Raw genomic sequence first — 12,152 nt, 5'->3', positions numbered from 1 at the left:
AGGCCTGAGATATCAGAGTCTTGTTTTAACAAAAATTTCTGGAAAACCCTAGGGTTCATCTGATTTCTTTTCTTTTTAGTAACCAAAGAGAAATCTAAGTATTTCCAGAATCAATTCCTCACCAAAAAAGCACACCTCCCACAGAAGTGTACCTCTGCCTAAAGTGCATGCCCACAACCAATCTTCCTAAAAATTATCTGGACTTGGAACTAAATGTAACAGCTGTTTAAATGTTATAAAATCACATGTGAGCCTTATCCCCAAAACCAGGTAGAGGAGGGAACAAATTCTTTCTCCTGAGCTCATTCAAACACTTGAAGCAGAAAGTTGCTTAATAATTTGAATATCACAGCATAACTCTTAACCTGACTCTCAAGGATGCACAATCCTACAATGAAGTGCCACACTTTGAAACACAGAGAACTGAAATCTGACAGCACCCCTCTTTTGCTTTTTGTGCTTTCATATATGAAGTAACAAAGATATTTATGTTCAGCCTTCTTTCTATCACCTCACCGCACACATCCCCCCTAGTCCCAAATGAAGAACATTAAAAGAAAGTTTGGGTCAACCCCAATTTTTTTAAACACCTGATTGTGACACAACTGTTTTAACATCTCATACTCCGCTACCATGTCTAAAATGCTTTATGACATTATTGATCTTATAACACATGCATCTCCAAACAGCCTACATCAGGAAGCATTTCTGTGTTTGGAAAAACAGTACCCTGTGACATACAATACCTTCAGTTTGAAAAGCAAAAATGAGCAAATACAAATGATTAGTGGTTTATTTCAGATCTTGCAATAGCAAATCCCCAGTCAAAAAGAACAGTTACATGGAACCACGCCTGCTTTGACAAACAGCAGCCACAAAAACGAGGTGGCAATTTCACACTCCCTCTTGCACTGCAAGCCGAGTTCACTCTGTCAAATCCTCCCCAGTAAGGGATTTACAAGGTACCAAAGAACCATCACTATTAAGGGAAAAGCAAGGCAATGAATAAATAGGGAAGGTTGCTCACTGGAGAGGATGTGGGTTGTGTCAACTCCAGCTATTTGAATGCATGATTTTATTTCCAGGTTCAGTGAATTTTCTGCTCTGCTGGAATAGATATTAGGTCTTGGCAAATAATCCATCCTCACACCACACAAAGGAGAAGATGAAGACTCTAAATTTTGTGGTTTAAGCATTAAGTGCACTTGGTGAAAAGATCCCAGATATTTTCTCTGGAAAAGAAGAAAACTCCTATCTAGATCATCAGGTGACTACAGAACTTGCTGTAGGACACTTTTTCTCTGAAGGAAAAGAAAAATCCATTGCAGCTGGATTTGTTTGAGCAGGATCCAGAGACATTGATGAATCTGAGCCTTCTTTCCCATCAGTATGACAGAAAGAATGGTAGATATTTCTGAGACCACTGTGTATTATCACCTTACCTGCAGCCTTAGTCCCCCAGAGCCCACAAAATCTTTTCCCTACAACCAGCTCAGCACATCACTGCAATTTTACTGTCTGCTCAAGCAGCACCAGCATCCATCAGCACCACAGGTCAGGCTTGCAGAGAACTTTCTGTTCACTCTCACAGTTCTGTAACTACTGCTGCTGTGAATCCATCTTGTGTTTCCTGTTTCATGCTCTGGCACAATCCTCAGGATACACTTTTTTTCCCCCTATACTGACACAGTGTCCGATATGAAACTGGTTTATAACTTGGTTTAATAAGGAACCATAACCAGGCTGGCTAATCTCCCACGGAGTTCTACATTTCTGAAAACAGAAAACTTTCAAGACCCTTTTTGTGGATTGTACCAGGATCTCTGAAAATTCAAACAATGGAAGCTTTTGGCTTGTCAGCTCAAATTTCAGATTCTTGTTGGATCTGTGTTTTGCAATTGGCAACATGACAAACTCTCTTCCCACAGAAGAGCTGCAGCAGGAATTGCCCCTGATGTTTGCTCAGCACAACCTTCCCCAGCATTTAGGGTCAGTGCTGAGGAGGGAAACCTCCGTCACAGAGGGCTCTGGGACGTGAGACTGCCAATTGCTGGGCATGTTTGGCTTGGGCAGTGCAAGAGACTTTGGTTGAATGTCACGTTATTTATTTTGGTAGCATAACTAAACTGTGACAGGACGTTTGTTTATTCTGCTGACAAGCTGCACCCATAAAGCTTAAGAGATGCACTGCATTTGACAAGAAAATACTGCTGGAAAGCACCTTCTTTGATACATCACTGCTTTGTTAAAACCCCATATAGACTCATTTTGTACAGACACCAGTTCCATTACTCATAATGGTTTTATGAAAGAACAATATTCTTCCTTAGAGACTCAGCACACACATAATAAAAGACAATTTCTTTCTTACGTAGTGATAGCTAATATGCCAGTATTTTATTTCACTTAAAATTTGAGCTGAATTTAGTTTTAATTTAATCTCGAGTTAACTGTCCTATCCAGAGGTATGTATCAATGCTGAACAACTAAAAAAAATATAATGCTGAATACAATCTGCTGCCTTATCCTACTTTTTATGAGATCCAATTTTACTGTCAGTCCTGACATCAATGTGAACACCAATCTGAAAAAATACTGAACCACACTGCAAACTGTGTAAAACTTTCATGGCACTGAAACCACAGGATTATTTTAACAAGTAGCTGGGCATAACACTATTTCTAAATTAAAATTTTACTGCAGTCTCAAGCTGATGAAATATGTAACATTTTTGCTATCAAAGTGCAGCAAGTCAAAGCTAGAACTCTACAAATACCTCTTAAAAATCACATTAAAATTGTCTGATCCTTTTAATACCTAGTGTTTATGTCACATCTTTAATTTCAAGGCTCTAAAACACATGCAAAGACTGATAATAACAAAAAAAAAACTAATTTAAGAGAAAAATACTGGATAGGTTCTTTACTGTAGGCAAACTTCTCAGGATGATGGGGCAAATTAATATCCACACTGCATATTTTTTAGCCATTTTGCAGTTAATAGGCTTTTTCACATGTTTTTACTGCATAGTCAATGGTTACGATTTGCAACAACAGTGACTGTCATTTTTAATTAGCATTGGGTAAGAGCCTACTGACATTAAAGACTTTCTATAGTCACAATAAGTAACCATGGGTGCACAGAAAGCCCTCCGAGCAGCTTCAGGTGTACACTGCTTTCCTGGACTGCAACACACACAGGTTTCTTCCAGAACTATACAAACCTGGTCACTGCAAACTGTGACCAATTTCACACCAATTATGAATTTAGGAAAGAAGACTGAAACTGCAGTGAGCACACTCTTAGAAATTACTGCCTGCACTCCTAAAGAAAGCCCACTGTGAACCTTTGTGATAAGAAAGATAACAGAATTATTCAATATCCGGAGCTGGAAGAGACCCACAAAGATCATCAAAGTGCAACTACTGGATGGTAAATGGTAATGTGTTTTAGGAACTACAATTTAAAGCCAAATGATGACATTAAGACAACCCCTTTCAGGATACAAAGTCATCTTAATCTGAAAGTAACAGTTGAGATTCTACACAAAAAGCCCTCACTTTTTATAACACAAAGCTATTAAACAGATCATGAAGGAGAGGTACTCTAACTTTAAGGAAGCATTGGAATATTCACATCAGGTATTAAAAAAGTTACTGTTCCAGGTGCAGATGACTTCTTATCAAACATTAATTTCCAATTATGACATTGTCAGAATTCTCTGTAAATAGCATTGTGAAAATGGCGTCAACCAGAGAAGTGGCTTCCCAAAAATGTCTCCAGCTGAGGATATTGCTCGCAAAACATCCATGGTGCCCTGCACATTTCAGCCTTACCTTCCAATTGTCAGAATGTCATCATCTCTTCTCAAAACACTAGAAAATATTTTGTACTCTATGTCCTTTCCTATAATTTGAGGTACTCCAGCTGACAATACTCTGACTCATGGATATTATGCAGACGGAAATTGCCCACAAAATCAAAGCCCCGGGACAGAAAAGAGCTGGCAAGGAGTTGTTTATTGAGGCAGAAGCAATCATAAACACACTGAGGAACTGCCCAGACTACTCATCATTCTCATTAGAACATGCTGCCCGTATGTCAGGAGAAGGGTCAGTCTGGCATTTTATCCTGTGGACCTCTACAGAAAACACCCACTTACACCATCAGGCCTGCTAATAGACTGGCCCTCTCTCCCAAGGGTATCTGAACAACCTCAACCTACAAACCCACTCAAGACCAGACTGCTGGGCCTTTCCTTACCCAATTCTGTCATTGCTCTATCTAGAAACACATCTAAAAGAACAGAAAATCTTACTGGCAGTTCTAAGAAATTTGTGACTAGCACTTGGCAGAGAAACTGGCAATGGGCTCTAAATCAGAAAAAGAAAATTATGTATATGCATTTAGGACACATTGCTGCAAGACAAAACACTATCAATCAACTACAAACACTGAAACAACAATGCAGAACAGAGGTAAAGATGTAGTCAAATACAGAACAAAACCAAGTGCAAGTATACAAAACTCAGAATGGCATTAAAGACTGCTGGAAATACCTGCCATGCTTATCTATGCATCTACTAACTTGGGTGTGCAATGCTAATTAGAAACTTGAAACCGTCTATTCCTTCAACTTGGGCACTCTGCTGCTAACTTCTTGTCCTCTCTAGGTTTATACTGCTGCCCCCAGCCAAGCAGGAGCAGACAATCCTTTCTAAAAAGCTTTAAGCATTTCCACAGGTTAAGGTCTCCCTTAATTAGGTGGGCAGAGATGCTCAAATTAAAAGCAGTGTGACATAGATTTAATCCAGTCTGATTCAAATTAAGTATCAATGAGGTGCAGAAACCTTGACACACAGGCAGGATGCAAGGGTGTTGATTTTGATATAGCCCTACCAGGATCAGAAAAGTTACATTTTTAATTGCTCCAACAGGGATGAACACATCCTGATTTTGACATCTTCAGCAGTCTAACAATGTAGGGCTGAAAGTAATACATTCTATCCCCAACAGATTAAATAATTTTATCTGCTTAACTTTTATGGCCCAATGACTCTACCATAATCTTTACTTTATTTAAGCTGCCTTCCCAGGAGGCAAAAATCTGCAAAATCCATTTCCTGTCCCACAGTCATAGAGTAAAATAGGAAATGGCAATTGTTTCTTGAGTGAATCCTTCCCAGACACTTTGACCTTAAAAGTAAACAGGATCTTTTCTTCCATTTCTGTGCCAACATTTGAGGAAACACATCAACCTGTGTACAGCAATTTGAATGTAACACATCTCTCTGCCTGCTTCTCACAGTCTGAACTCCACTGTCAGCTCTCAACTCACAACATCATGGATGGTTCTTGTATCTATCTGTACTAGAGGGCCTGAGGAATGACACAGGCACTGCATTAGATCAAACTGACATCACTAATATGAAAAAGTCAGAATGACAACCACTCCCTGATACCACTCCCTCACTGCAGAGATGAAGGATGAAAGAAGAGAGCATCTTAGAAGTTGTTATTTAAAGAATATATTATTCTAAGTGTTCTTAAGTATAGCATGTTTTTATCTCTACTTGTCTGTCTCAGCACAGCATAAACAAAGCACCAGAAAAGATACACATACATTTTACAGTTTAAAAGAGGAGAGGAGAAAATGTCACACCATACTCTTTCTGGAGGCATATCAATAAGCAAAGCAGGGAATTTATGAAAGATCTACCAAAAATAAAGGCATGCAAAAGCTCTCAAACCATCATTATCTCCTTGCAAAACAATGAGATTCAGTTTGCACAGGCATCACCAGATCACACCATTATCCCTGGTGAACTTTCCTCTACGTATACCTGAGAAAGGTACAGAAATTCCTCAAGAACACAGCACAAGTTGGAATGATTTCCACAGAAACACCACCTGATCTTTACAGTTCTAAAGGGAAACTGTCATGTAGTTGCTGCTCTAAGATTTACCAAGATAACAAATGACATAATTTACAAGACAAAGCATACACTCAGTTTCTCAAGGCTACAAGGATCCTTCTCCACACACACACCTCTTACTGAGAAATATAAACAGAAGCTGTTTGGATACAAAAGCTTTTATTTATTCTATTTTTTATGTGCTAAGACATATTCCAGGCACTGTGTACTCAGAAAACACCATTGTATAAACAAATTTTACAAACTAAGCTATATTGTCTTGTTCTGCACATGAAGAAAAATACTCCTTTCAAAGGGAGTACTGTTGGAAAAATTTGGTTTCAATATTAGAGTTGTTTTTAGAATAAAACTCTGTCCTTTAAACAGAAAAATAAAAGTATATTTTTAAAATGCACTTAGTGTTAGGGACTACTGCAATTATATAAAAAAACCCCAGTACCCCAAACCAAACCGCAGCAAGTGATCATTTTCAGTAACAAAATACTGACTCTGCTGCCTACAAAGACAAAGATACGAGCAGATAACTGAAGCAGGGTCACACATGAAGGGAACTGCGGAAACTTAAGGTGCACTTCGTACTTCAAACTATAATCCCCTAAATTTTGTCATCAAGTTTTAGATGTAAATGCTCTTCTCTGTCAATTGATTAAACTGATCAGATTAGAGAAATAGCAGCCCATCTTTTCACAGAATTCACAGAATGACCAGGTTGGCAGAGACCTTCAAGATCATCGAGTCCAGCCCAGCCCCAACGCCTCAACCAAAGCCTGGCACCCAGTGCCACAGCCAATATTCTTTCAAACACACCCAGGGATGGGGACTCCACCACCTCCCTGGGCAGCCATTCCAGAACTTTCTCACCCTTTGTGTAAGAAACTTCCTCCTAATACCCAACCTGTATTTCCCTTGATGCAGCCTGAGACTGTGTGCTCTGCTTCTGTCAGTGCTGCCTTTTGCTCAAGATTTAAACCAGATGTATAATCTGTCAGTTCTCACTCTCTGGTACTGACCAGCCAGCTGATATTCAGCTACCCTACAAATCACTTAGTCACAAGTGTCTGAAAAAGCCTCATCAGCACTATGACTTTTTTCTTCTGGCAACATTTTATTATCACTAGTATTATAATTATTTTGGATATTTTAGGGCTTTTGATGCAAATATGTCAGTATCCAACATGTGTGCTGCTGTAAGACAAAATATTGCTTATCTCAAAGTTTCATCAGTAGATACTAAACGAATTACCATTGCACCTGTTTTGTAGATGGAAAACAGAAACAGAAAGGTGAATTGATCTGCCCTAATCCAATAGCAAAGAAAGAAAAATACTATTTCTTCCAATTGCACTATTCCTGTCCATTAGGTTATACAGCATCCTGTGCCTGAAGTTTTAGATTGGTTGTTTTTAAATATAATACATCCTAATAAAGGAGGATGATAAAACAATTTCAGAACACACTGAAAAGGAAATTAATTGTTACACATCAATAGCTATATCTGAGTTTTGCTCTAGATATGGAAGCTTTCTGCTTCAATCTAAAATAGCAATCTCTACATAAATAAAAATTTCCCTGGGAAATAATAATCCATTATTAATGCAATAACCATGTACCATTCCATAAATGTCAACTCCAACACGAAGAAAAAAGCAAAATATTGTCCACTGATAACAGCAATTCAGTACTTTTTCCTCCTCTTCCTCCTTATTAGCAGAGAATACAATTAGTGAACTTTTAATACTTTTGAAAAAGTGACAATTTAAACAGAAAAATCATTAAAATGTGTTGACCATTCCTATAGTGAAAACAATTTGTAACAAATGTGAACGTCACTGTTGTTGGGTCTGTTTTTTATGACTTGGCCTGAAGTCCAGAAGCACACATTCCATTCATGGGTTTAACCAGCAGTGTTGCACAGGGATAGTGAAGCCAGTCTCCTGAACAGGTACCTGATAACACCCTCTCAGAGCAGCTGATAAGGGAAACTGAGGGATTATGACCCACAAAAAGCTCAAAGTATTTCCTAGCAAACCCACAAACACCTTAAAACTCGTACCACCGTGCTTCTAGGCTGTGCTCAACCAGCAGCTCCCCTGCCAGCTTCTCACAAAACAAGTGTTTTACAGCCTCAGGGGGGCAGGCAGGAGGGGACACCCAAAACTTGACAGGATTTCATTAAAGACGTGTGTAACGCATTGCCAAAACCCCAGCACCCTTCAGCACCTCTTCCTAGAGAGCTGAACACACCTCATGTGCCCCAGATGTCTCTGCACGCCCATAGCAAATGTACTTTTCCCTGTTAGAGGGAACTGTTCCCTCTGTGCTGGAAACTGAACCTGACCTCTCCCCTGCTTCCTAAGCTTTCAAATTGCTAATCACTAATTAGCATCTCTGGAGGCTCTCTCAGAACACCAGAGTTTGATGTGCAAGCATGGCAATCCTTCCCATGGCCCTTGGAGCTGATCAGCATAATCTCACGTTCTTCCCGGAGAAGCTCAGGATAACACTGAAGCCTCCCAACTCAAGGAAAATCAGAAATGTGGTCCAAGTCTCTCTGGCTGCAGTCCAAACTCCCCCAATATTTACCAGCTAGAACACTAAGCTCTGATTTTATTTCCTATGACCACCATTTCTGAAGTTAAAAAAAAATCCTAAACACATATCATAGACATGCTTAAAAATAGGAATGCGAAGCCATCCAAATAAATCAATATTGCTTCATTCTGCAAAAACCTAAAATTCATTCACTCAGAATAGCAGACTTTACCTGATTTTGTGCTGCCACTTCGTAATGTGAAAATCTATGCAGGGTTCTGCTTTTGTTTTGTTGGAGTAGGAGGATTATTTTAATATGCAGAGGATTGATTTTGTTCCTGTATGCACGAGCTGTTGATATCCCCAACCAGAAAGACTCCTTTCTAGAATTATCATCAATATATATTACAAGAGTGTTTACTTCTACCCTGCCTCTCTTTTAAAAGCCTCCAGTGTTAATTCCCAGAGCAAGGCTACAGGTCTCCTACTCAAAATTTCTCTTTAGATTTTCTAATCCTTTTCTCCTTAATCTCCATTATACGAAAAGAAACCCACATATGCATGGTCTGTGGGAAGCTAAGTAACTTTACCTCTCACCATAGTTACCACATCTGATTTAACCACTGGCTCTGGACACTGAATCATTGTCCTTTAGGATTTCAGATTTTATTTGTGTATGCCTCGATACGTTCATCAAGCATAAAATTCTACAACCAGACTGATTTTAATATCGTTAGCAGACGATTACATTTCAATTTATGCGACTGTAAGATAACATACCATCCACCTCTGCTATTTCTGTACTGTGTACTGCTGTTTTCCAGGATCTCAGAAGCAAAAATGTTTAAATGTTACGTTATTGACAAGGCTTTCTGTCTAATCCAGTTCTTTGAATGATTCTAAAACAATGCTACATTCAGATTTTCATTAGTGTGCTCAAGTATTCTATTAGACTTTTTTGTTTCTCATGGTAACCAATTTTATTTGACTTCACGGAAGCTGTTCAAATATTTAAAGGCACTCCGAGATGGCAGGAGTTTATCTCGGAGCATACATGATGTGTCACAGATATTCCTTTCCTTGCTCTTTTGGATTCCCCCTTCCTGCCCCCTTCAAAAGCAGCAGCAAACAAATGAGAATCTCGACCTGCCACACTGCACCGGGAACGTGCTCGCTTCATCTGTTTATGTAAATATTCAAGTTACAATGGGCACATTGCGGAAGCAGCAGCTCGGAGGGTAAAACAGATGCTGCTTACGTTCCTTCATATGCACCGAATGCCTGTGCCAGAATGGCCAGGCGCCACGCAAGAACTAAAGTATAAACATCTGCAACACCTCTCTGTTTTCTTAACATTCTTTCACGCGTTTTCTTGCTAACTCCAAAAAGGCTCCACGGTGTAAAAAAGAGAGAGAGGGGGGGGAAAAAAAAAAAAAAAGAAAACAAGCCAACACCAAACAGTGAAATTGGAAACATCTGCGAGATAGCTACGGAAGACGGAATGAAACATGAATAAACAAAAACATGGCGAAAGTGGCCTGGGGTTGTTACACTGTCAGATCATTTTCCCCAGCCCAACATCAAGGCTTTTGTTACAAGCAAAGCGGTCATTTGCATGGAGAACCAACAGGGTTTGCTCTCGTTCGGCGGCTCGGCGGCCGTAGCACACACACAGGCAGACAGACACACAGACACACACAGACACACGGCGGCCGCGCGCAGCCCGAGCCTCCCCTCACGAACACCGCGGCCGAGCCCCGGCCCCGCCGCGCTCCGCACCGCCGGCACTCGCCCAGCAAACGCGACTGAGGGATGAAAAACACGAGACGAACCTTTGGAGCGCTGCCCCAGCCGGAGTTGTGCGTGTGTCTCTCTCCCTCTGCTCTGCTGTTGCTGACAAGATCAGGCTGAGATTAACAAGTCCATGCTACTCTGCCACCCTCGCTGCTCCCGCGGCCGCACGCACGCCGGGGGCTCGCAATAATACCAAACTTTGGGAAAGTTAAAAATGGAACGGGTTGGAGCGATGTAAAGCAAAATGGCAGGGAAGCAGAAAACACTGCCCGGACAATTATTGCAGCGGCAAGCAGGGCACTGCTCTGTAGTCAAGGCTGTGTCAGCACTTTCTTTCTAAACCCCCCCATTTTCAGGGGGCTGTAATTCAGAAAGGAAAAAAAAAAAAAAAAAAAAAGAAAAAATGCTTATGGCCAAAAATATTGCAGGTAAACCCCCTTCTCTTTGCATTTTAAATCACCCATTTAAACCATTCAGAAAGTTACAGGACTCTGTGCACTTCTCAGACAGTCCCACATGCCTTTTTTTATGCAAATACAAGTCTTTTTTTTTTTAAAGAGGTTTCACAAGAATTTGACCTACATTGTGAATGCCCCCTCCTTTTTTTTTTATTTAATAAAAGCAATATAAAATATACCTTAACATCGAAACCCAGTTTGCATAAACATGGGATAATTTATAAGTTCTGCACACACATTGCCTGAAAGGTGCCAGACTGGTACCAGAGATATGAAAATGCTCCCACAGACGACCCAGCACAGCCTCTACTGAGGTCTCAACCCCAATTCATTATGGGAACTTGGTAACTCAAACTGCTGAGGGCATCTGCATTTTCCCTGGATAAAGAAAGGGTCCTTATAATCATGTTAAAATAAGGAAACAAAGTGTTTGATCTGTATTTACTACTTTACAACTACACTCTAAGCAGTGACACATCAGGGCAAGAGCTGCTGCTGTTGTTAACAGCAGGGTTTTGGTGGTGGGGGCTTTTTCTTTTGTTTGTTTGTTGGGTTTTTACTCAGATACAGAAATAACACTTTCTACGCAAGCCATTTACACTGACACTTTTCAGTTATGTTTAAAGTTACAATAACAAAATGAAGGAAAAAACCTCCAACCATGAACTATACAGGCATATTGCTACTTTCTTTTAAAGTAAAAATACAGCTTTATTGTAAAGTCTGTGCAGCAGCCTAAGCCTGCTGGGCAGGAAAACCAAAGCATAAGTCTTGATTGATATGGAATAGCCAAGAAACATGGAGAATCCACGATAATGGACAATATCACCACACCCACCTGCTCGGAGGAAGAGAACTCTACTAACAGTGGGACAAGCTGTGCTCCTTCCCCCCTGAACCAGCACAGGCTGCACATTCCTGCCTCAGGCCAGTCTGCTCTGCAAACACCACAAGTGATGGTGACACACACACCCAGCTCTGCCACCTGGCACTGGGGTTACGATGGCCACGGAGAGGAAAGAGGAGCAGTGTGGTGAAATCTCCATCCACAGCAGTTTCTTCAGTGTATGGAAGCGGAGCACGGAGGGTTCTGCTCTGCTCCACCAACTAACACACGGAGTGTTTATGCTCCTGAAAGATACATCATTGGCATGCAGTGTTCAAGGGCAGGCAGATGTTTTTCTCTGATCATTAATCTGGAGCAAAGTGGAAGGCTACTGGAAACAAATGAGTGAAGTTCTCCTAAAGGTTTGCAGTATTCTCTGCACACTGCTTAAGTTAAACTAACTGCTAATTCACATTAACAAGACACTGAACGAGGACAAACATTAACACATTATGATTCAGCTGGACAATACCAAGAAACACAAAATGGAAGCTGATTTTTCATCTTCCTTTTATGACACCAGGGGACAAGTCAAAAATAAAGAAG

This window comes from Melozone crissalis, unplaced genomic scaffold (genome assembly GCF_028551555.1).
Source record: "Melozone crissalis strain CALT ecotype California unplaced genomic scaffold, PUWL_Pcris_2 ptg000132l_1, whole genome shotgun sequence".
NCBI classification, from domain to species: Eukaryota; Metazoa; Chordata; class Aves; order Passeriformes; family Passerellidae; genus Melozone; species Melozone crissalis.
This window is presented reverse-complemented; position numbering follows the sequence as displayed.